This window comes from Strigops habroptila, chromosome 1, assembly GCF_004027225.2.
Source record: "Strigops habroptila isolate Jane chromosome 1, bStrHab1.2.pri, whole genome shotgun sequence".
NCBI classification, from domain to species: domain Eukaryota; kingdom Metazoa; phylum Chordata; class Aves; order Psittaciformes; family Psittacidae; genus Strigops; species Strigops habroptila.
In genome coordinates this window covers 77,180,224-77,205,079 of record NC_044277.2, presented here as the reverse complement: position 1 = coordinate 77,205,079, position 24,856 = coordinate 77,180,224, and positions in this window count along the sequence as shown.

The window sequence follows — 24,856 nt, the reverse complement described above, 5'->3', positions numbered from 1 at the left end:
CTAGGCTTTTTCATCCAAACAGCAGCATTATCATGACTGTCATAAGCAGTCAACCATCTCTTCACATTCCTCATGCTTGTTGCAGTTTTCAAGGTTTCCAAATAGTTTATGTTATCGCAAACACTATCTTCTCATTTACAAAGAAAATATCTTCTGAGTTCCTTGTGACAACCAATCCAGAGCCTAGAACCCAATCTGAACAACAGTGTTACCACCTGACTGCAAAACACATTGCAGCTTGGGGTACATTGATAAAAAATACTGGCAAGTCTCAAACAGCAGTCAAAAGCTGTAAACATCTTACAAGACTAGATCTTCAATTGTCACGTACATAGCTATTAGATGAGAAATGGTTGCAGCAAAATGTACGTCATTAGACCTATATGAAAGTGACAGATTAACCAATCTTAAAGAAAATCAAACAGTATAACATTTATACTACCAAATGGGAACAAGACCAAGTCTTTAAATTTTCATCTTGTTTTTAGTTAATATTCTGTTTTGCTAAACTTTCAGTTTCTATTATCTTTGTTTCTGGTTTTGTTACCATGCTCAATATAGATTTCATGTTTATTTAGTAGCCTTGACTCAGTTTTACCCTAGGCTTTGATGTACAGTAAGAAATTAAAATGGCTGACTTTAAATGTGACATTTAAAGTAATGATATAAGAAAAACAGCTGGTGAAGCTTCTCAGTATTATAGAAAGCTTAGTCAAAATAAAGAGTTAAGATTAATTGTAGAAATTTGAAGCAGACAAAGAATTTGATGCCTTAGAAAAATCTTTAGAAGGGAAATCTAAGCATCTTTGAACTGCAGAACATGACAGCAAAATTCAGGCCCAATAAAGATGTCTGAGATTCGGCTTAGAAGCTTAGAAATACCAATGCTGGTTTTTCATTTCTGATGTTTTTAACTGCTTTTTATATTTTTTCTTTTTGTCATTTAAATGACATAATCATGATTATTCTGAAACAGCCTAATGCAGTGATTTGATGGTTATAAAATGTCATGGAGTTGGACTAATGATAGATTAGAAAAGTCAAATTTAGTATATTCTTCAAAGGCTGAATACACCTCAGTATTCTTGTGTCTTTGCTCTTTGTTATAGTGAATCAAATGAGGTTTTTCATATAGCAGTCAGGCCTCTTGATAACCAAGTTTTGCAGATATTTTCAGCAAATTGAAAGAGCTTGTATTTACTACACATCAAAAAAAAACTGGATTCAATTTCACTTTCTATGTGGTTGACACTAATACAAATAGAAAATAATTCAGCAAATGACTGAATTAAATAGTTGGCAAAATTAAATAAGGTTAATGATCTGTTTAGGCCTCACATTTAATGTGCCTCCTGAGACTACTTTTCACAGAAAATTATTGGGTGTTTAGTGTGTATATAGTAAGACATAAACTCATTAATAACATACAAGAAAAACAAGGGGGTTTTTTGAGCGTTAAATATAGCTACCTATAGCAGCAGCAAATGCAAAAATATTTGAAGGAAAAAAGAGATCTAAGGTTTGTTTGAATAATACATTATTACTTCTTTGCACAGATCATAATTATGGGTTCTTGTTTGCATTTTAACAAGTATGGATCCCACTAGAGCAATAAATAGTGACAAGTTTATTCACAAAGTGCAACTAAATTATGTTTATTATGGATTTTTTTATTTCTTCTTGGAAATATGGGTTATAAAGCTAAAATACATATATTTTCAACAACCAGTCTCAATTTATGGTCAATTTAGATAACAAGGTACACCTTTATATATTTTCATGGATTTCATAATAATTTTATACATAATTTATTGAAGTAAACATATTAAGATAATGTACAGCACAATGTAATTCATGCTAATATTTATAGACTTTTTTCTCAGTTGTCCATCATGACATGTTTATACTGTGATCATTTAACTATCATTAAAGCAGCTTAAAGATATTGTATAATGTAATAATTGTGTTGTGTTTTTTGGCTTTTTTGGTAAATTAATTGCTGCTCACTGGAATACCAGATTTTAAAGAGTCCTCATCTACTCTACCATCCACTTTTGAAAAAAAATTTAGACTTGATTTTCTACCTTATTCTAGTATCTTCAAATAGATTTGAACTGATTTGGCACTCCAAGAAATGTATTGCCATAAAATCTGTATGAATCACCAAGCATTTGTATAGAAACATTCTCTTTCACATCCTAATTCCAGTATCTTGGTATTCAGTTCACCCCTTTACATTAACCTCACAGTGCTGTGGACCTTTTCACACACCTATACATGTATATACACACTTTTGCATATGTGTATGCATACATCATATATCTATAGAGATATATATACAAATAGGTGCATAGGTACATATACATACATACACACATATATACATATACACACATATACTCATATATGTATACATGTTGACCAAAGATCACTCAGGAAAAGGACATGATAAAAGATAGAGCAACTTTCTGAGTATTCAAGATTGGGATTTCATAAAATCCCAGTCACAAATTTCAGTTTCATATTTGTGATCAGGACTTTTCAGTGGGCAGAAACTGAAACACAGGAGGTTCCCTCTGAACATCAGGAAATGCTTTTTTGCTAGGAGGGTGACTGAGCATTGGTACAGATTGCCTGGAGAAGTAGTGGAGACGCTATCCTGGAAGACATTCAAAAGCTATCTGGACACGGTCCTGGGCCACCTCCTTTAGGTGGAAAAGGGGAGTTGGACCAGGTGACCTTCAGCAGTCCCTTCTAATCTAACCATTCTGTGATTCTGTGATAAAACCCCATTTGATAGCTAGGTTTAAAACCTAGGTCGATTTCATAGTTCTCTAACTTAAGCTTATGAGTTGTGATGTAGTGTTGTCTCCTTCACAGAGTCTTCAGATCAAAAGGAAGTGTGGAGATTTCACAGCGTCAGTCTCTTGCAGTGTTTTCAATCCAAAGACTGCTGAAACTATTAGCAGTTAGCACACCTGAACAGAAACAAAGATTCCAACTGGGTTGGGTAAAGGCCTCAACAGTTTGGAAACTAGTCAAAAATCCCTTTTCCTATGTCCTTTTGTTAGCTTTCTCTTACCTCACTTTTGCTTTCCTAATCCAGTTTAAAAAAATGAATTAGTTCATAGAGGAATTATTTAAGAGCATGCGTTAACTATAGTTTACACCGAGAACAAAACCCAGTCTAAAAAAATACACCCCCTCTACACATAAACACAGTAAATGTTTACAGTAAAAATTTTAAACAAACACCTATTAACTCTATGTGAGATATCAAGCAGTCCAGCAAGATGAAGAAAGTAGTACCTATGGGAAACTTCTGTTTAGTGACCAACCATAAAGAGTAGGATAAATGATGAAATGATACATTCTCCAGCATTTCAGTTGGCTAAAAATGATGTTTATTGCTTTGTTTTTTTAAATGATTTTTCTTTTTTTTTTTTTTTTTTTTGATGGTGCTTATACACCAATAAAGCAAGTACTAAAGAAAATGGCCATGAAAGAACTAATGTTTGGAACTTTGCTAGGCAGGTTACATTTTATATCAATTTACAGTGTTTGCAATGCTTAAATATTGCAAGCTCTGTGTCATAGGAGTATTTAAATAAACATGACCCAAATAGATCTTTTTTTTTTGTCTAAAGTTATAATATGTACCAGACCAGTATCTGTCATAAAATAAAACATAAGAGATCTATACAAATCCACAGAATTCTCAGCAAGTAGTGATCAGTTTTAAAGACAATATATTGACCCTTTTCTTACTACTGTTTTTCTTAACATACCCATAAAACACTATTCTTAAACATCGGCTATTCTGAGAGGTATAGTAACAGATGTGTATTGTTTGATTCTCTAACTGCACAGTTACTATGTGCAGATCATGTTGTGAAAAACTTCTCTGTTCATTCATCAATCTCCTATGAAATAAACAGAGCAAATGATTATATTCATGATTCTTAATAGTGTACTATTTCTTTGTGTTCATGAAAAGTATCTTACTTTAGTGAATTTTGGAGCATTTGAACCAAACCTCTCTCAGTTGCAGGATGATTTGTGAACCTCATGTAAATTAAAAGTTAAATGGTTTTAAACTCCCAATTTTTTTCTTACATTTTTATTTGAAATGATACAGTAAAATCATATTTTCAGCTTTTCGACATAAATACAATCTGTCAATTTGAAGGGAACACTATGCACCTATAAAGAATGCTTGTTTTAGAGATTTTGAAAGACATCTGAATAGCACTTCAATCATCAAGAATTTTTGTGTATTGTCTGTAATTCGAAAGGAGTGTACATGTGACCACTGAAAGCATTTCCAAATGTTGCTATGAGGTTCACTGGAACACTGTGTTATCTTACTTCACAGAACACCTAATATAGAACCTATTATAGTTGCTGAGGTATGTCACACTGTTTTTATTGTCAATAAATAAAGTATAGCAAGCAGAAATCAAGAAGAGAAGTGGAAAAATTATTTTGTTAGTAAACACGAAGGAGAGAAGAATCCCGCTGCACCAAATTCAGGATCACATCACATCACATTGATTTATGATTTAGAATCATGTGTGTCTCATTATACTGGAGTCAGAGACTGATATCTGACGAAAGATTAACATTGGTCCATGAGTAGCCCTGTTAAGCAGATGTGATCACCTGTCATATGAAATACAAAAAAATGTAAGGACGATTTTCATCTTATACATCTATGTATAAGATAAGTATTCTAACCTATTAGATCTAGGACAGAAATCCAAGGACATAATCAAAAAATAAACTAAAGGTGTTATTTTGCATAACATATTTCATAAATATTATTAAATGAATAGGTAATATCACAGTATACCTTGTGAAATATCGTAATTATTTGGAGGTCATAATTAGCCTCAGGATTGAAAAATCACATAAAGATTGTTTGTAACAACTAGTCTTCCAGTAATAATGACATTCTGCATTTTCAGAATGTTATGGTTTAACCTTGGCTGGAAGCTGCTTGCTCACTTCCTGCTCCCTCAGCTGGAAGTTGCTTGCTCACTTCTTGATCCCTCGCAAGTGGCATGGGGAGGAAAATCAGAAGAAAAACCCACAGGCTGAGGTAAGAACCTTTTAAAAATTGTGGTACAATACATCACTACTACTAATAATAATGAAAAGGGAAATAACAAGGTAAGATATACAAAATTAAAAGGGGAACCTCCCCCCCAAAAAAACCCCCGTGATGAACAATACAATTACTCACCACCTGCTGAACAATACCCAGCCCGACCCAAGCAGTGATCAGTCCCTTCTGGGTGACTCCTGCCAGTTTACATACCGGGCATGACGTGGTATGTTATGGAATACCCCTTTGGCTAGTTTGAGTCAGGTGTCCTGTCTCTGCTTCCTCCTGGCTTCTTGTGCCCCTCCTCACCAGCAGAGCACAAGAGTGAAAAGTCCTTGATCACGGTAAGTGCTTCTTAGCAGCAACCAAAACATTGGTGTGTTATCAGCATTATTCTCAGACTAACGCCAAAACACAGCACTGCACCAGCTACTAGCAAGAAAATTAACCATATTCCAGCCAAAACCAGGATGCAGAGAAATGGTGAAAATAACTATACTTTCCTGAGAAGACAGTTAACGAAAAGACTTCCCTGTATTTAAGCAATTTCCAAGGCATTTTTAGGGCTTTATAAGTATTTGCAGAATTCTACGTCTTATTTTACTAGTCATTAATGTCCTACAGTGCTTTTAGTAGTTATGTTATTCCAGAAACTACAGATCAAGAGTAAATGAACACCTCAGGTTTTGTATTTAATCATTGCCAGCTGTTGAGCTGCTTACTGTTCAAACAGAAAACTGAACCACCTTCTCAGTGGATGGAAATCTGAACAACTCTGTTTACTTCAGTGAGGAAATACTAGCCTATACCACTTTAAGAGATGGACACCATTTACAATCCCTTTTTACATCTTCATAGCTCAACATTTACAGTGGAACTAAATGAGAGAAGAGCCTCTGGAAGGATTCCACTGAACATAAAAAAGAGGTTTAAATATTCACAAAGGAGATCTTGTGGAGTGATCATTGGAGGCAATCAAATAGTATTTAGTCTTGTACCAACTTAAGAAGCATTTCCAAATCTAGCTTTTACAACTGGTAAATCTTAAATTAATTTCTGAAAGGTATCTATAAATGTTTAATGAATCCCTGAAAAACAGTAGTTGTTTCTGTGCAAATATTTAAACGTTGACAATACTTACTCATGTTATTCATTTTTCAGTATTTTACTTATTTGTTGTTCAAAATAACTTTCAAAGGAAATCAAAAGTATAGAATATATATATAAATATTCTCATCTATAGAAAAGTTACAAATTAATATGTCAATAACTGTAAAAATAAATATTTGATGTGAAATTTTTCTCAGGGAAAAATGTGTAATTCATTATGCTAGGGTAGTGCCAACCATAACAAAAAAAAACCTACAGTCTGGTTCCTCTCAAAGAAAAGATAAAAATCAACACAGAGTGCATCCACCGGTGAATATATTAAGATCAAATATTGCAGGAACAAGGTAGAGCTCTCATGTTCACTAAATATTTGTGAACATATAGTTTTACTATGCTGGCACTGCCTGCTAACTACATAGAATTGTAGAATCATAGAATCATAGAGTAGTTAGGGTTGGAAAGGACCTTCAGATCATCTAGTTTCAACCCCCCTGCCATGGGCAGGGACACCTAGCACTAAACCGTGTTGCCCAAGGCTCTGTCCAACCTGGCCTTGAGCACCGCCAGGGATGGAACATTCGTAACTTCCCTGGGCAACCCATTCCAGTGCCTCACCACCCTCACAGTAAAGAACTTCTTCCTTATATCTAATCTAAACTTCCCCTGTGTAAGTTTGAACCCATTACCCCTTGTCCTACCACTACGGTCCCTAAGGAAAAGTCCCTCCCCAGCATCCTTATAGGCCCCCTTCAGATACTGGAAGCCTGCTATGAGGTCTCCATGCAGCTGAACAGCCCCAACTTCCTCAGCCTGTCTTCATATGGGAGGTGCTCCAGCCCCCTGATCATCCTCGTGGCCCTCCTCTGGACTTGCTTCATGTCCTTTTTATGTTGAGGACACCAGAACTGTACGCAGTACTCCAAGTGAGGTCTCACGAGAGCAGAGTAGAGGGGTAGGATCACCTCCTTTGACCTGCTGGTCACGCTTCTTTTGATGCAACCCAGGATACGTTTGGCTTTCTGGGCTGCGAGTGCACACTGAAGAACTAGAGAGTAATTATAAAAAGACAGGTCTGCATTAGCTGATATCCTGTAACCGAACAAAATACTGGTTTATACAAATGGAACGATCTGGTGAACAATTCCCATATAGAGTTGCATGTATTCAGTTTGTGTTGCAAGTGACAAATTTAAGTTCTTTGGAAAAGAAAACCTCTTCTGTGTTCTTTTTATTTTTTTTTCTTCAGTGAGATTATCTTTAGAAAGACAGGATCTATGAAAAATGGATGGCCTTTCAAATGCTTCCTAGTCCTGACAGCTTCCAGTCCTGATATTTTTTTCTCCTAGTTCTTTAAATGACTTGTCAGTTTCCTGGCTTTTGGCAGGTGGGTCCTCATACAGCCATCAATGAGTCTTTGGCATCTCATTTCTCCCTGCCCCTGTCAATCACTTCCAAGCTGGGCAGATACTGCTGATTTCTCTTCTACTCCTTTACTGTTGTTTTGCTCCTTTAAAATAGCTGTTCTCATTTCTGAGTCTGGAACATGTTGCATTTTGTTTAGTGCTCTTCTCCATAGCACAGGAATCCTCTCCCCTCACGTTATTCCTTGCTAATGTCACTCCTCTGCCAACTTGCTGTAATAAGCTATTTAGTTTCCTGGTGTGTCCTGACAGTCACTATCAATGTTTTCAGTGCTTTCCAGTATGTTGATTCCCAATGACTCACATTACCATAAGAACTCACTTTTAAATATGAGTGCTGGCTGGTTGCAGGTGCAGATACACACTGTCTGCCTGAATGTACCTGGGTGGTTATGGCCTTAAAAAATAAATAATAGACACAATATTCTATAAGGTAAAATTTGTAATCTTCTTTGAAACACAGACTGTGTGTCTACAAAATTTTCGAAATTTCAGAAATGTTTTCATCTCTCAAGCCATATAACCAACACAGACTTTATTAGGGATCCCCACTGCACAGCTTTTTAACTCATTTATGTAGGCTGTTCTAAAATTGAAATTATAAGATACTAAATGCTACATTCATTAATTGAACTGGAGGCTGATGTGATGTTCACAAAAATAGATGGGGGGAATCTCAAAACTCAGTGGAGAAAGTGGATGTTTCTTCACCTTGAGAAAGAAATTGGATATGATTGTCTGCACTCACAAAGTGACTTTTCTGGGCCTTCTAATAAGGTTTTCTTTTACAGGTAATTTAGAAACATACCATTTTTCCATAAGGTATAATTATGAGCAAGAGATGGTATTTCCTTACAATCAAGTCTGAGAGATTATTTTCTGAAGTATCTTTTACCTTCAACCAGGGTCAGTAGGTGAGAGTCCCCCACGTGCGAGCTTTTTTACTTGAAATCAGAAGCAACTAGCTGGTGCAGCAGTTGTTTCATGAAAAAGCCAGAGAACAGAACTGCAAATAGTAAAACTTCAGGAAAAAATCTCCCTACATATTGGGTGTTGCCCAGTTAATCTGTATTACTGAATTTCTCTCTCTAATGAAATGTTGTTCATGAAATGAACTGTGTTTTAAGACTCAAAAATTAATTCAATTTTATTGAATTATATCAGAAGATTTATATCAATTTTTCCAGATTCTGTGTGATGTATGATGTCAGTGTGTTATTATGGACCAATCATATTGAAAACTGGCCCACTTGTCATCAGATCTTGAAGAGGAATTTGAAATGTAATTAAGTTGGTAAGTAAAACTTCTTACTAATGGTTGTGCTTCCCTGTGAGTTCTAATATTTAGGTTTTGAGCTGGTCTTATAATAGTTCATTTTTCTTTGTAAAATATTGAATTTTGTAGATTGTGATAACAGAAAAAAATAAGACTTCAAGGTGAAATGAAATTGATTTGCCCTCACTTGTCCATAAAATACCAGAGCCTTTTCAGCATCAAGTCTGTATTTTGCAAGGAAAGACTTATTTTGGTCACTGAAAAAAGGCCTAGTAAGGACAACCTTTCTAGAAAATGTGTTTTGTTTTCAGGGGTTTAGTCACGTCCCAGAAGGCACATACAGAGACCTATTTATTAGCTTTCTGGGCTAGTTTGGCCTCTGGGCTAACTGAATGCCTCCTTTTCTAAACTGCCAGACAAGAAGGCTGGTAAACTGATAGCTTAAAAAAAAGAAGTAAAAACTCCTACAGTATATAGCCATCCCACTCAATTATAATTTTGAGAAAAAGAAGATAGTTACCATTTTACTTCCAGAATCAGAAGATGCTGGTTGATTCTATGATTCTATGATTCCAAGGTGATATATAGATGGAATTTAGGGGCAGTTTAGACGAGACTTTAGGAAGCATTTCTTTGCCTAGAGGATGGCCAAAAACTGGAACAGGCTTCCTAGAGAGGTGACCAATGCCCTGTGCCCATCAGTGTTTCAGAGGCATTTGGACAACACCCTTAATAACATGCTTTAACTTTTGGCCAGCCCTGAAGTGGTTGAGCAGTTAGACTTGATGATCATTGTAGATCTCTTCCAACTTCCAGTTCTTTTCTCCCTACTTCCTTCTTTCCCTAACAGTACATGCTGAGGAAATACTGGATGACATTTCTTTACAGCCTGGCACTAGCGAAAGGGATTGAATGGGTATCACGTCCCATCATAGGCATTGGCTCTGTCACTCTGAGGGAAGGAAGCCTGTGCCTTCTGATGGGGGAGAGAGATGTGGATTGTGTCTGGATCATTTGAGCATCTGATCAGATTTGAAAAAAACATGTGTGAACTGGTTTTTGAAACTCTTCTGTGTTCATCCAGTTTATTTGGGTTTCCACAGAATAGTAAAAGACCACATCTCTGACACCAATGAGGCTCAAAGATGAAGCCCTCAGCCTGAAGCAGGGTGTGCTCCTGAACGAAATGGTTGCAAATCTTATTTATGTGGGCAATACCTGCTCATTTCCTTGTGATTTCCACCCACTCCCAACATCACCCCTTCCCCAAATACTGGTTTGTAAAAATACCTGAGTTGTTTCTTTTGGAGAAACAGAACACAAGAGCCTGAGAACAACTACATGGCATTAGGAGTCCATCTGGCCCAATACTCTCTCTCCAGTGGCACCCCATACATGTCTAAAGGACAGCAGATGAGGAGTGCAGGTCTATTTCTGTCGGGATCCAGAGGGTGTTCAGAAGCCTCAGTGCCTGTGACTGGCCTCCCTTGGGACCCGCACTGCAGATAGCCTCTCAGACCTACATCAGAGCTTGTCATGCAGAACTATATTCATGACATATCATAGCTGTTCTGTTCTATTCTGTTCTGTTCCATTCTCTTCTGTTCTATTCTATTCCATTCCCTGCACTCACGATGAGTTGTATAATGATGAAACCATTATTCACCTGAACTGCCAAGGGATTTTCAGCACCAAAAACACTCAAAGACACAAATCAGAAAGGTTACAGGTGGAAAGAGGATTTTACTTATTTATAGTTATTTTGTTTATCTTATTTTAATTTAGTTTAGTTTAGCTTAGTTTAGTTTAGTTAATTTTAGCCTAGTATAGTTTAAATTATATCTTCTTTTTCTAAATCTGTCAGAGCTGATGCTCACAAGCATTAACAATGTACATGCGTAGCCAGCAGCAGGCTGACACATCCTTCTGTTTAGCTTGAAAAAACATCCCTTGCAGCCTGACAAAGGAAAGGTAGGGCAGGAGCAGTGCCATGGTGGTGCGAGAGCAGTGCAAGAACCCAGCCAGAATGGGACAGGGAAGACCTGGCAAGGGGGGTGTGCTCAATGCTACAGAGGACAATCAACAAGTCCTGGGCCATGCTGGGTCCACCACGGGAGTCCAGAAGGCTGCCTCCCCCCGGATGCGGGGCACAAGGGCCAGCTGCGTGGAGCACGAGCAGCAGCCTTTGGGCCACAATACCCCAAAGGAGCCCCATGAAGGGGCTGTGCTCGGCTGCAGAGAAAGGCAAAAAACCCCCGGGACACTTGCTGGTCCACCCTGGGGGGAAAAAAGCCCTTCCCCCCCCAGCTGCAGGACACAAGGGGCCACCTTCGTGATGCATGAGCACCAGGCAATAACCAAGCCAGAATGGATCAAGAAGCCCTGACAAGTGGTCATGCTCAGTGCTCAGAGGAAGGCAAAAAACCCCCCGGGAACAAGTGCCAATCTGCTCCAGGGGAAAATTCCTTCCTAACCTCAGTGCTGGCGATCAGCTACTCCCTGAGCACATGAGCAAGACCTCCTCCTGGTCCATGGGCTAGTTATGGCTCTTGGGAGACACTGGCACTGCCTTTTCTGCCTCCACCTGGAGCCATCTTAGGGGCTTCCAAGAATAGCAAAATGCCGCTGTCCTGATCAAGCCTGGGGGCAAGAATCCTTCCTGTGCCTGGCAGTGGGAGCTCCAAAGCACTGGAGGAGGGCACTGGGCCATCTGTGGATCCTATTTCTTATGGCTGCTGCCACTATCTCCCCAGAAGATGGGGATGGGGATCTTCCCAAAGACTGAAGCAGGATTTCCACCCATCCAATGAGCTGTGAGCGTGGCCCCTCCAGGAGCTGGAATTGCAGCAGAGAACCTCCAGCAGCTTAGGGCAGTCTTCTCCCCTCAGCCCCTCCAAGTAAATCCACCAGTGCCTCAAGGAATTCCTCTCGGGTGCCTTCAGGCTGCCGGCTCTGTCCTGGCGGCAAAACCGGGCAATCTGGCAGTGCGACACAGGAGGATGCTGCCTCATACTGCCCCAGGGCACTGTGATGCTGTGCTGGCAGGTGGTGGCACTATGACACAGGGGTGACGGGGCCTCCACAACCCTGCCCAGCGCAGCCCTGCTGCTGCCCCTTCGCCCAGTGTGCCTTGGAGAAGGGCCTTTGGGGTGCTGCTGGCCCTGAGGCAGTGCCTGTGCCCAGGAGGCCCAGGGGGATGTCCCTGCCCATGGCGGCCGCACACTGGGCACCGCTGCAGGGTGTCCCTGTAGATTAATCTGTATGTTCAGACTGTATCAATGAAGGCGTTTATACCACGTACTGTCATTTGACTGTGGCCATCCCTGAGGTGAAAGAAAGGGGTTTTGGTTCCCTCTCCATGAACTTTGCAGAAACGTAGAGAGCATACAGGATTTCCTCACCGTTCCTTACCAATACAGCAAGTGGCATTTGCTAGTATGCTGCTTATGGCGAGGTCTTCTTCTTGGAAAGAGGAAGAATTTAAGAAATCTCTTCTGCGTTTGTTACACAGGGTGCTCAGATATTTGCTTGTGTTTATTAACGTTCATGTGTCTAGTTTGGGGGTTTACCTCTTGTATTACTGCTTGAATGCAACACTTCACTGACTGCTGCCTAATTCCGTGTACTTGGTAGCTCAATAAAGTGTTCTGATTCCAATTCGGTTTAAACCGCGTGGACTGAGCAGCTTTTCCCTGCAACACTCGGGAAAAACAAGTAACTGACTCAGCTGTGTAGAACAGTTTTAATACCCTCAGTTAAGTGTACAATCTCTGTACAGAGGGCAGAGATTTAGAGATTGGCAACAAATCCCCCCAGCACATTTGTTGAAATCCTTGAAATGCAGAATGACCGCTGGTCTCTCTCCCCTAGGCTTATTTCTTGAGTGGTCTATCGGGGGGGGGGGGGGGGAGGGGGTGGCGGGGAAGGGAAAGTCACCGAGTTTGTCATTGGAGATATGTTGGTGTAGGCTGCAGAAGACAGCCGCAGCTGGGTTCCTATCTGAAATGAGGAAATTTTTGTGTCTGTCTGAACAAACGGTTCTTTTAGGCAAAACACCTGTGCTTTTCACATACAATAGTAGAAAATGCTAGTGCCCCTGCCCAGTTCTGGTAGCAAGTGAGCAGAATCACCTCTTGGAAACAACAAGAAACAAGCCAATACACACAAACAGAAACACATCCTTCCCTGTCTATAGCTCTATCATCTCTGTATCTCTGCACCTACATCTACATCTCTGTCTCTACCTACCTATCTCCTGCGTTAGTGCAAATAAATCCTCACATCACAGCAGTACTGGTAAGTGCAACGGAGGGCGTGTGCTGAGGACACCAGTTTGAAACACCAGAGCTGCAGCCAAGGCAAAGGGAGACAAGCTGGAGGGAACTGCAGCAGTGACGCTGTTGCAAAAGCTTTCGTAAGCGGAGGCAGGAAAGAGGAGAAGCTGTGAAGAGACAGCTTGATGCCAATTGACACGGTGTCCAAAGGGAAGGGTGGGCTCTAGAAGGAAAGGATCAAGAACTAGTGACCTCCCTAGATGGGAGAAGAGCTGGGCCACGGGGAAAAGGAGGCGACGGATTGAACTCTCTTCTCTGTGTTACAGAAACACATTGCCTGCTCGGTAAAGGGAAGCACTGACAAGTTTTGCTCTGGAGGGCAAAGGACTGGTGTCCTTTGGCACAGGTTGGCATGTCCATTCGTGGTCCCCAATGGCAGCCCTGTACCCATGGTCCTTTACAGAAAAATTTCTCCTTTCTAGTTTCGCAGGAATGTGTCTGTTTATGTCAATAAGTCAAATCAATGGAAACTAACTGAAAACCCAAACTGCAACTCTGCTCACATAATCCAAAACGAATTAGTTAATAAAAGCACTGTTTCTTAGTTATGCAAAGAGGTTTCCTTTCTAGAACCGTGATTTCACCAATAGACCCTTTTCTGAAATACGAAGGCTTAAAGCTTGTCGACAGGTTTTTTGGTTTCAGGTCCGTTGAATGAAATGAGGGTAAACAATCCACTGAACACAAAACCCCAAATTTCAGTGCAGTCAGCTGTGGGGTCTGGCGGAATCATTAGTCCTCACTTTATTCATTATAACATCTTCTTTATTGTGGAAACGTAAAACTGGCATGCAACTCCATGTGATCATCAGGCACAGTGAACATGGGTCCACAAAGGGAAAGTCCTGTTTAGCTGATTTGGGATCCTCCTGTGAAAAGGTCACCTGCCTAGTGAGTGAAGGGATGGTGGTGGAAGCAGTTTTTCCAGGTTTCAGTGAGGCTTTTGGTCCTGTCCCTCCCGGCATCCTTCTGGACACATTGTCCAGCTGTGTGATGAAGGGGCACATGGTGCACTGAGTGAGGAACTGGCTGAATGGCAGGGCTCAGAGGGTTGTAGTGAATGGGGCTACATCTGCCTGCTACCTGGTCACCAGTGGTGTTCCTCAGGGACCAATTCTAGGTCTAGTGCTGTTCAATGTCCTTATCGATGATCTGGATACAGGAGTTGAATGCGTCATTGGCAAAGTTGCTGATGATGCTAAGCTGAGAGGTGCTGTTGACTCTCTTGAGGGACAAGAGGTCTTGCAGAGTGATCTAGATAGACTGGAGCATTGGGCAATCATCAATGGCATGAAACCGAACAAGAGCAGATGCTGAATCCTGCACCCGGGATGGAGGACTGCCAGCTGCAAGTGTAAAGTGGGAGAGGGGTGGCTGGAGAGCAGCCCTGCAGAAAGGGACCTGGAGGTGCTGGTTGGCAGCAGGCTCAGTGTGAGTCAGCCATGTGCCCTGGCAGCCAAGAGGGCAAACCACATCCTGGGGTGCATCGCACACAGCATGACCTGCCCGTTAGAGGAGGTGATTGTCCTGCTGTAATCAGCGCTGGTGCAGGCTCACCTTGAGCACTGAGTGCAGTTCTAGGCCCCACCATTCAAGAAGAACACGAAGGTCCTTGAATGCACCCAGAGGAGGGCAGCAAAGCTGGTGACAGGGCTGGAAGGCATGTCCTGAGAGGAGCGGCTGAGGATGCCGGGTTTGTCTAGTTTGGAGAAAAGGAGGCTGAGGGGTGATCTCATTGCTCTCTACAGCTCTTCCCAAGGAGTGGAAATGGAGAGGGAGGTGCTGATCTCTTCTCGCTGGCATCCATTGATAGGACGTGTGGGAACGGTTCAGAGCTGCTCCCTGGGGTAGTTTAGAGTAGACATGAGGAAGCATTTCTTTGCCTAGAGGGTGGCCAAAAACTGGAACAGGCTTCCTAGAGAGGTGACCAGTGCCCTGTGCCCATCAGTGCTTCAGAGGCATTTGGACAACAACCTTAATAGCATGCTTTGACTTTTGGCCAGCCCCGAAGTGGTCGAGCAGTTGGACTTGACGATCGTTGCAGGTCTCTTCCAACTTCCATTTTTTTCTCCCTGCTTCCTTCTTTCCCGAACAGTCCATGCTGAGGAAATACCGGATGGCATTTCTTCCAGCCCTGCACTAGCGGAAGGGATTGAATGGGTATCATGTCCCATCAGAGGCATTGGCTCTGTCACTTTGTGGGGAGGAGGCCTGTGCCTTCTAACAGGAGTGAGAGATGTCGATTGTCTCTGGATGATTTGGGCATCTGAACAGATTTGCAAAAAACATGTGTGAACTGGTGTTTGAAAGTCTTCTGTGTTCATCCAGTTTCTTTGGGTTTCCTCAGGATAGCAAAAGACCATGTCTCTGACGTCAGTGAGGCTCAAAGATCAAGTCTTCGGCCTGAAGCAGGGTGTGCTCCTGAACTAAATGGTTGCAAATCTTGTTTATGTGGGCAATACCTGCTCATTTCCTTGTGATTTCCCCCCACTCCCAACCCCACCCCTCGCCCAAATACTGGTTTTTAAAAATGCTGGAGTTGTCGCTTTTGGAGAAACAGAACAAAACACGACAGCCTGAGAACAACGACACTCCGTCAGGAGTCCATCTGGCCCAACACTCTCTCTCCAGTGGCACCCCATACGTGTCTAAAGGAGAGTCTAGGAGGAGTGCAGGTCTACTTCCGTCAGGGTGCAGGGGGTGTTCATAGGCCTCAATGTTTGGAACCGGCCTCCCTTGGAACCTGCACTGCAGATAGCCCCTCAGACCTTGTCATGCAGAACTACACGCGTAACATATCACAGCTGTTCTGTTCTATTCCATCCCGTTCCGTTGGGTTCCATTCCATTCTCTTCTGTTCTATTCTATTCCATTCCGTTCCATTCCCTGCACTCACAGTGAGTTGCATAATGATGAAACCATGATTTACCTGAAATGCCAAGGGGTTTTCAGCACCAAGAACACTTTCAAAGACACAAATGAGAAAGGTTACAGGTGGAAAGAGTATTTTATTTTTTTATGAATAAGCAGTTATTTTATTTATCTTATTTTAGATTAGTTTAGTTTAGCTCAGTTTAGTTTAGTTTAGTTTAGTCTAGTTTAGATTAGATTTTCTTTTTATCAATCCTTCAGAGCTGATGCTCACAAGCATTAAGACGACACACATGCGCAGCCAGCAGCAGGCTGACGCATCCTTCAGTTTAGCTTGACAAAACATTCCTTGCAGCCTGACAAAGGGATGCCAGGGCAGGAGCAGTGCCGTGGTGGTGCGAGAGCAGTGGAAGAACCCAGCCAGAATGGGCCGGGGAAGACCTGGCAAGGGACAGGTGCTCAATGCTACAGAGGACAGCAGCAAGTCCCGGGGCCACGCAGAGGCCACGCTGGGAGTGAGTCCCGGGGCCACGCAGGGGCCACACTGGGAGTGAATCCCGGGGCCGTGCTGGGGCCACGCTGGGAGTGAGTCCCGAGGCCACGCTGGGGCCACGCTGGGAGTCCAGAAGGCTGCCTCCCCCCGGATGCGGGGCACAAGGGCCAGCTGCATGGAGCACGAGCAGCAGCCTTTGGGCCACAATAGCCCAAAGGAGCCCCATGGAGGGGCTGGCTCGGCTGCAGAGGAAGGCAAAAAACCCCCGGGACACTTGCTAGTCCACCCTGGGGAGAAAAAAGCCTTCCCCCCCCAGCTGCAGGACACGAGGGGCCGCTTTCGTGGTGCATGAGCACCAGGTGATAACCCAGAGCACCGGGACCAGAGGAGCCCTGATAAGTGGTCATGCTCAGTGCTCAGAGGAAGGCAAAAAACCCCCGGGGCCAGTGCCAATCTGCTCCGGGGGAAAATTCCTTCCTGACCCCAGCACTGGCGATCGGCTACTCCCTGAGCATGTGAGCAAGACCTGCTCCTGGTCCACGGGCAGGTTATGCCTCTAAGGGGACACTGGACCTGCCATTGCTGCCTCCACCTGGAGCCGTCTCAGGGGCTTCCAAGAACAGCAAAATGCCGCTGGCCTGATCGACCCTGGTGGCAAGAATCCTTCTTGTGCCTGGCAGTGGGAGCTGCAAAGCTTTGGGGGAGGGCACTGGGCCATTTGTGCCTCCTATTTCTAATGGCTACTGCCGCTATCTCCCCAGAAGATGAGGGCGGCGAGCTCCCCGAAGACTGAAGCAGGATTTCCATCTCTCAGGTGAGCTACAAGTGTGGCCCCTCCGGGAGCTAGAATTGCAGCAGAGAACCTGAAGGAATCCCTCTGGGATGCCTTCAGGCTGGCAGCTCTGTCCTGGTGGCAGAGCCGAGCACTCTGGCAGTGGGACACGGGAGGATGCTGCCTTATATTGCCCCAGAGCACTGTGATGCTGTGCTGGCGGGTGGTGGCACTATGACACGGGGATGACGGGGCCCCCGCAGCCCTGCCCAGCGCAGCCCTGCTGCTACCCCTTTGCCCAGCATGCCTTGGAGAAAGGCCTTTGGGGTGCTGCTGGCCCTGAGGCAGTGCCTGTGCCCAGGAGGCCCAGGGGGATGTCCCTGCCCATGGCGGCCGCACACTGGGCACTGCTGTGGGGTGTCCCAGTAAATAAATCTGTATGTTCAGACTGTATCAATGAAGGCGTTTATACCACATACTGTCATTTGACTGTGGCAATCCCAGAGGTGAAAGAAAGGGGCTTTGGTTCCCTCTGCATCAACTTTGCAGAAACATAGAGAGCATACAGGATTTCCTCACCATTCCTTATCAAAACACCAGGTGGCATTTGCTACTGCACTGCTTATAGTGAGGTCTTCTTCTTGGAAAGCAGAAGAATTTAAGAAATCTCCTCTATGTTTGTTAAACAGGGTGTTTAGATATTTGCTTGTGTTTATTAACATTCATGTGTCGTTTGGGGTTTTACTCCACACAGGGGCTGTGAGAATGAAGACCTTAGGCTCACTGTAGGAGAGGATCAGATTCGAGACCATCTTAAGAACCTGAATGTCCGCGAGTCCATGGGACCTGATGAAATCCATTCACGAGTCCTGAAGGAGCTAATGAATGAAGTTGCTAAGCCACTGTCCACTGTAATTTTAAAGTCATGGCAGTCTGGTGAAGTTCCCAGGAAAAAGGGAAATATAACCCCCATTTTCAAGAAGGAGAAAATGGAAGACCTGGGGAACTACAGACCAGTCAATTTCACCTCTGTGCCTGGCAAAACCTTGGAGCAGATTCTCCTGGAAAGCATGCTAAGGCACATTGAAAACAAGGTGGTTGGTCTTCCAGTATCTGAAGGCGGCTTACAAGGATGCTGGAGAGAGATTCTTCATTAGAGACTGTAGTGATAGGACAAGGGGTAATGGATTCAAACTTAAACAGGGGAAGTTTAGGTTAGATATATGGAAGAAGTTCTTTACTATGAGGGTGGTGAGGTACTGGAACAGGTTGCCCAGGGAATTTGTGAATGCTCCTGATGGTGTTCAAGGCCAGGCTGGACAGAGCCTTGGGTGACATGGTTTAGTGTGAGGTGCCCCTGCCCGTGGCAGGGGGGCTGGAACTAGATGATCTTAAGGTCCTTTCCAACCCAAACCATTCTATGATTCTATGAATCGTTGTTTATCTGCGAGGCAGCACTGAGAGTAATATTTACACTGAAATTATGGTAATGAGTTTATATGATGCAGTTGAGGTGAATGCGCCTGCGGGATTTAAAACTTTCTGGGCTTCCTAATGGCTGTAATGTAGAACTCAAGCATTGTGCAAATTAAAAAAACTGCAGTTAATGCTGTGTCTGAGAAATAAACCAGACATGTATATTTTACATTCATATCATCCGAAGAGAATGAATTGCTTTTCCAATGCAGAATGTAATGTAAAATGAAAAATAAATATTTAGAGCATATTTATTTGGATGTAACCATATGTAAGTGAAGTCATATATTCACAGTTCAGCTGTGTTTGTTTCAACATACAAGGCTCCAGAGCTCCTATCTGACATATTGACGTCAGTTGTATGTCAAAATGCTTGATAGCTGTATACATTGAAGTGTGCTGTATTTGTAGCAGAGAGGATCTGCATGGGAGATGAACGTGGAGGGTCTGAGGGCTGCACTTCCCATTGGGACAAGCAGAAACAAGGCATTGTGGCCAAGCCTGGGGTTTCATGGAGTTTCATCACATTTGATATTTGCCCAGTTCTCCAGCTGCTGACATCCACTCTCTATGAGGGCATTCCAGCCTTTGTTTAAAAAAAAATCTAGCCTTTGTAGTTCTGCAGGAAATGGAAAATATGAATCTTAATTGAATCCCAACATTATTTTTAATTTACAGTTTATAAATTGGTCTCAGATTGGCTATGTTTAGATACAGTGTGGGAGTTACACATGCATAAGTTTTAATTGCTTGGGTTTGGTGATAGTGGTAATGTCTTTGTTTTGCTCACCCTCTCTCCCTACATGTGTGGCCAGCAGGTCAAGGGAGGTGATTCTGCCCCTCTACTCTGCTCTTGTGAGACTCACCTGGAGTACTGCGTCCAGCTCTGGAGTCCTCAGTACAGGACCTGTTGGAGAGGGTCCAGAGGAGGGCCACAAAAATGATCAGAGGGATGGAACACCTCTCCTCTGAGGGAAGGCTGAGAGAGTTGGGGTTGTTCAGCCTGGAGAAGACAAGACTGTTGGAGTAGGATGAAGGGTAATGGTTTTAAACTAACAAAGGGGAGATTCAAGCTGGATGTGAGGAAGATATGTTTTACAATGAGAGTGGTAAAATGCTGGAATAGGTTTTCCAGAGAGATGGTGGATGCACCATCCCTGGAGACATTCAAGGCCAGCCTGGATGTGGTTCTGGACAACCTGGTCTCATTAAAGATGTCCCTGCTCATTGCAGGGGATTGGACTAGATGACCTTTGAAGGTCCCTTCCAACCCAAACTATCCTACGATCCTAAAAAAAACCCCAACAAACCAACATTAGATCACTGGGCTCATACAGCATGAGATCAATCTCAGGTTAAAATGTTCTTAACTGTGTATTGTTTCCTTACATCTTTAACTTTCTGGGCCCTTTTTATCTGAAATACATGTTTATGAAAAAAAAAATCTTTTGCTGTGTGTCTCTCAGCATTGCTATGATGCTATTTCTAAAGGGAAAGTATAGCTTCCACAATTGCATGAGCAGAAACAAAAACACGTCTACTCTTCTGTGGCTGTATCCACAAAGGCTGCAAGCCAGACTTCACAATTCATGAAAAGGATGTTGAACAAAGACCTTATTTCTGGGAAGTATTGACTCAGCTATGAAGACTGGTTACGGGCAGGTGTGAGCTTCTTGCCTGTTTGAATGTGAATCAGTTGCAGTCAAGATGCCATTAACTTTGTCTGACACTGTGCCTAAACTAACATAGTTTTCCTCTCAAAAAAAAAAAAAAAAACCAAAAAAACCCCAAATAGACTATGCAGTCAAAAGTTGGCTTCAACTTTAATTACAAACACTAGTTTGGAAAAAAAGAAAATACATAAATTCCTACTGTGTTTCGAAGAGAACCATGATTTTGACTCAAGCAGAGTCAATGTATTTTTAAATATGACTTTAATCAAGCTATTTAAGTCCGCACAAAACAATTTCACCTATCTCTGTGTTCTTTCATTAGAAGCTGACAAAATGAATAGAGCTCACAGGAATCATTCTCTAAAATACATTATTCTCTCTGCATTCTTTCCACAGCCCAGAATTTTTATAATGTGTTGAATGTCTGCTGGCATTTAATACTCATTATCTGAAAGCAAATATCTTGAAGGATTTCAGAAGTGATCCTAATGATGGTCTTTGATTTTAATGGAAGACGAGTGTTCTATCAACTATGCTGTGAAGGACAAGTGTATGAAAAATATGCAGAATTACTAAAATACATTGACAGATCGATTGATGAGATATGGTGAAATTGCTCAGGAGAACTGCAGAGAATACAGTGTCATTACCTGAAAATAGATCTACTGGAAATACCAAAGGAAATGCAAGCCAAACTTGCAATATTAGTCTAGTTGATGCCCACATTTCTACTTTTATTGATTTTTTAGAAATGATCATCTGTTCCAGCTTGTGCATGACTGTCAGCCTGGGACTGAACCTGTTATCTGTGATAACCTTTTGCTGAGGAAAACAGTGAACTGAAAAATCTCTCAGTCACCTTTAATCACCATTTACTCTTCAGTTCCTACACAGGAAGGCATTAAGTCACAACAAGAGATAGTTCAAGAACCATTTCAGCAGTGAGGAAAGCCTGCTTTTAAAGGTGAATTACAAAACATTTTATTTCTCACCCCTGTATAAGACACCATGTTTTTGGTTTTGTTTGGGGTTTTGGTTTTTTTTTTTTTGTTTGTTTTCTAATAATTTGGATAATCTAAGATGTAAGTTAATTAATGTAACAGAAAAAAGTTTGCCATGTTTTCTTTAGGCAATCAAACTAGCTATTTAGTTCAGCACCTCCAATATGGGGGTTGGAATGTTTTCAGTTGGAATGTTTTCAGTCAGAATTCATCGATTTTCATACAAGACACACAAGACTTGATTTTGCAATGTTGAGCTAACATGGAAGTGGGTTTTAAACCAAATTTTCTAGATTTTTTTTTTTTTTTATTTTTTATTACTATTTATATTAATCATACTGATTCTGCTGAGGTAAACAGACTTCACTTTAATCAGCCTTAATCTTTTCCAGGGTTCAGGGAGCAGAAGATCGAGCCTGAAAACTGAGGAGAATTGTAACAACCCCTTGACAACACTCTTCCTCCTACATTTTGCTGTTTTATCAGTTCAAGTGAAGCGGAGTCTGAACTGATATCTGCAAAGAAAATATTGGCTTTAGATTCAGCTAAAGTCAAGCAACACTTGTGTTTTGTTCTGTGTAAACTAATTTTATTTTTTTTTTTTTTAGTTTTCTCTGAATCCCACATGGATACATTTAACTTCCTAAAATGTCCCTTCCTAGATATTTTCTTTTGTTCAGAAGCCTGACAGCCTCACATACTGAAAACCTAGTTAGCCATTTACTGCAAGCAAAACAGAACAAATACTTGAAGAAAAACATATTCTGCATGTTAGAGAAGGACCCAGGAAAATATATCTCTGGGAATTGATTAGAAGCAAGAGATAGAAAGGCAAGGGCTAAAGTGCTTACTGAGGACTAGGTCCAGCAACCTGATTACAAGGCTTCCCCATGACATTAATTTTACTTTTTCCTCATGCCATAGCCCTGGTAAAATAGCTACTCTTACTACTAATGAAATGTAAGCAGACCAAGAGTCACAAGCTGGCTTCCCTGTTGTATCCTGTTCATCAGCCCAGGAAGGCTGCTAGTATTTCAGAGTGACAGCATGGGTTGGAATTCTGCTACATTTACAGGAAATGTAACTTTTTTATTTAGTTTGCAAATGAATTATAGCTTTAATCATCATCATGTTTATGCAACACATAGGAAAACTGTGTATCTATTTACATAATAAAACCTTGTTTTAAGGTTTTCTATCTCAGGTGTTGAAATGCAATTTGAATGCAATGTGACGTGGATTTCATTTTGGGAAGAATGGTTTGCACTTCCTGTGACTGTGTCATTGGTTTCTTTTTCTAATTATTTATAGGTCCATAAAATCTTTTTTCTTCAGATTATTTCTCATTTGCAACACAGCCACACACAAGAAACTGCTACATTCTATTTCACAAGAAATATAACCCTTTCAGTACAAAATCCCACTTTGTGTTTTTCATAGACAGAAATAAACTCCCTGATTTAATATGTGCTTTAACTATTTTCTCTTAGAATAAGGATTATTGTTTGACTAAGGATCTTTAGATATAGTTCCACATTGTTAAATACATTTAAAAATCTAGTCAGCATTAAAAGCATTTAATGAACACTGGACCTAAAGTAGGTCTTTGTATCTCAACATTTTAAACAGTACAGACATATCCTTAAGGTCTGAAATTTAAGCTGGCATTTTATTTTCAGTGAAAAAATAATCTGTTTCTGTATCTTTTAATCAAATAATTAAGATATATTTTTAAAGGGAAACACTGTGAAGATGTTTTTTTCCATACAGTCAAGTCCATTTTTTTTTTTCCATTTTGTTATGGACAGAAGCCATTATTTGCAACACCACTGCAGTTCCTGTGAATAAGTGAATTACAAATTAGAAATAATTAATAAATATTATACCACAAATCCTGATAAGGATCATCATTAAATTCACAATAGGAGAAACCAACCAATCCGCATTCGTGCAGTAATTATTTTTGACACTTACTTTACAAAGATAAACTTACAGAAATAAATGAAATTGTATATGAGCAAGGAATAAGAAAAGCATTACTCTGACTAGGGAATGTGCCTTACCAAAGATGATCTTGGAACATCAAAGCTGATATTGGAATTAAAAATGACACATGCATACTGTTTTTTTTCTTTATCTTCCTTCTTTGTTTTTTCCACAGAAAGACAAAAGACTTGAAAGGTAGGTTTTCTTGGAAAAAACCCAAACCCAAACCCCAAACCAAACAGCAAAAAAACCCAAACCAAACCAAACAAAAAAACCAAAACAAACCAAAACAAAACAAAGAAAACCAAAAATCAACAGCCCCCCACTGCTCAAATACCACAAACCCCAACACTCAAGTCTCATTTTCATTTTTAATAACTGCAGTTTTACAGTTTGAATTCTGTTTGGTCATCCTTTTTATGATCCTCCTTGCAATATGATTTTCACTGATGACAGACGGTGTTATGTACCTAGAACTGATGGAATGAAGTTTTGAAATTCTTAAAATGCCAAACTATGTCCTGCCTGTTAAACATGATAAAACTTTATATTTTCTTTTTAAACCAAAAGTATTTTACACATCTGAGTATAGTACCTTGAGGTGAAAATTTTGTGGCTGTAGTGGTTTTGGCTGAGATACTGTTATTTTTTTTCATAAAAGTTGTTTGGGGCTATGTTATGGATTTGTACTGCATCAGTCAGTGCTGATAATGCAGAGATGTTTTAGCCATTTCTGAGCAGCGCTTACAGAGTGTCAAGGTCTTTTCTGCTTCTCACATTGCTCTGCCAGTGATTCAGCTGGGGGTGCACAAGAGGCTGGGAGGAGACACAGCCAGGACAGCTGACACCAACTGACCAAAGGGATATCCCGCACCATATGATGTCATGCTTGGCAGTAAATGCTGGGAAAGGAAGGATGAAGGGAAGGCATTCATAGTTATGGTGTTTGGCTTTGAAAGTAACCATTATACATAGAATCATAGAATGGTTAGGGTTGAAAACGACCTTAAGATCATCTAGTTCTAACCCTGTTGCTATGGGCAGGGATGTCTCACCCTAGACCATGCCACCCAAGACTCTGTCCAGCCTCGCCTTGAACACTGCCAGGGATGGAGCATTCATAACTTCTTTGGACAACCTGTTCCAGTGCCTCACCACCCTCACAGTAAAGAACTTCTTCCTTATATCTAACCTGAACTTCTCCTGTTGAAGTTTAAACCCATTACCCCATGTCCTGTCGCTACAGTTCCTGACGAAGAGTCCCTCTCTGGCACCCTTCAGATACTGGAATGCTTCTATGAGGTCATAATCTGCCAGGTGATGGGAAGTAGTGAAT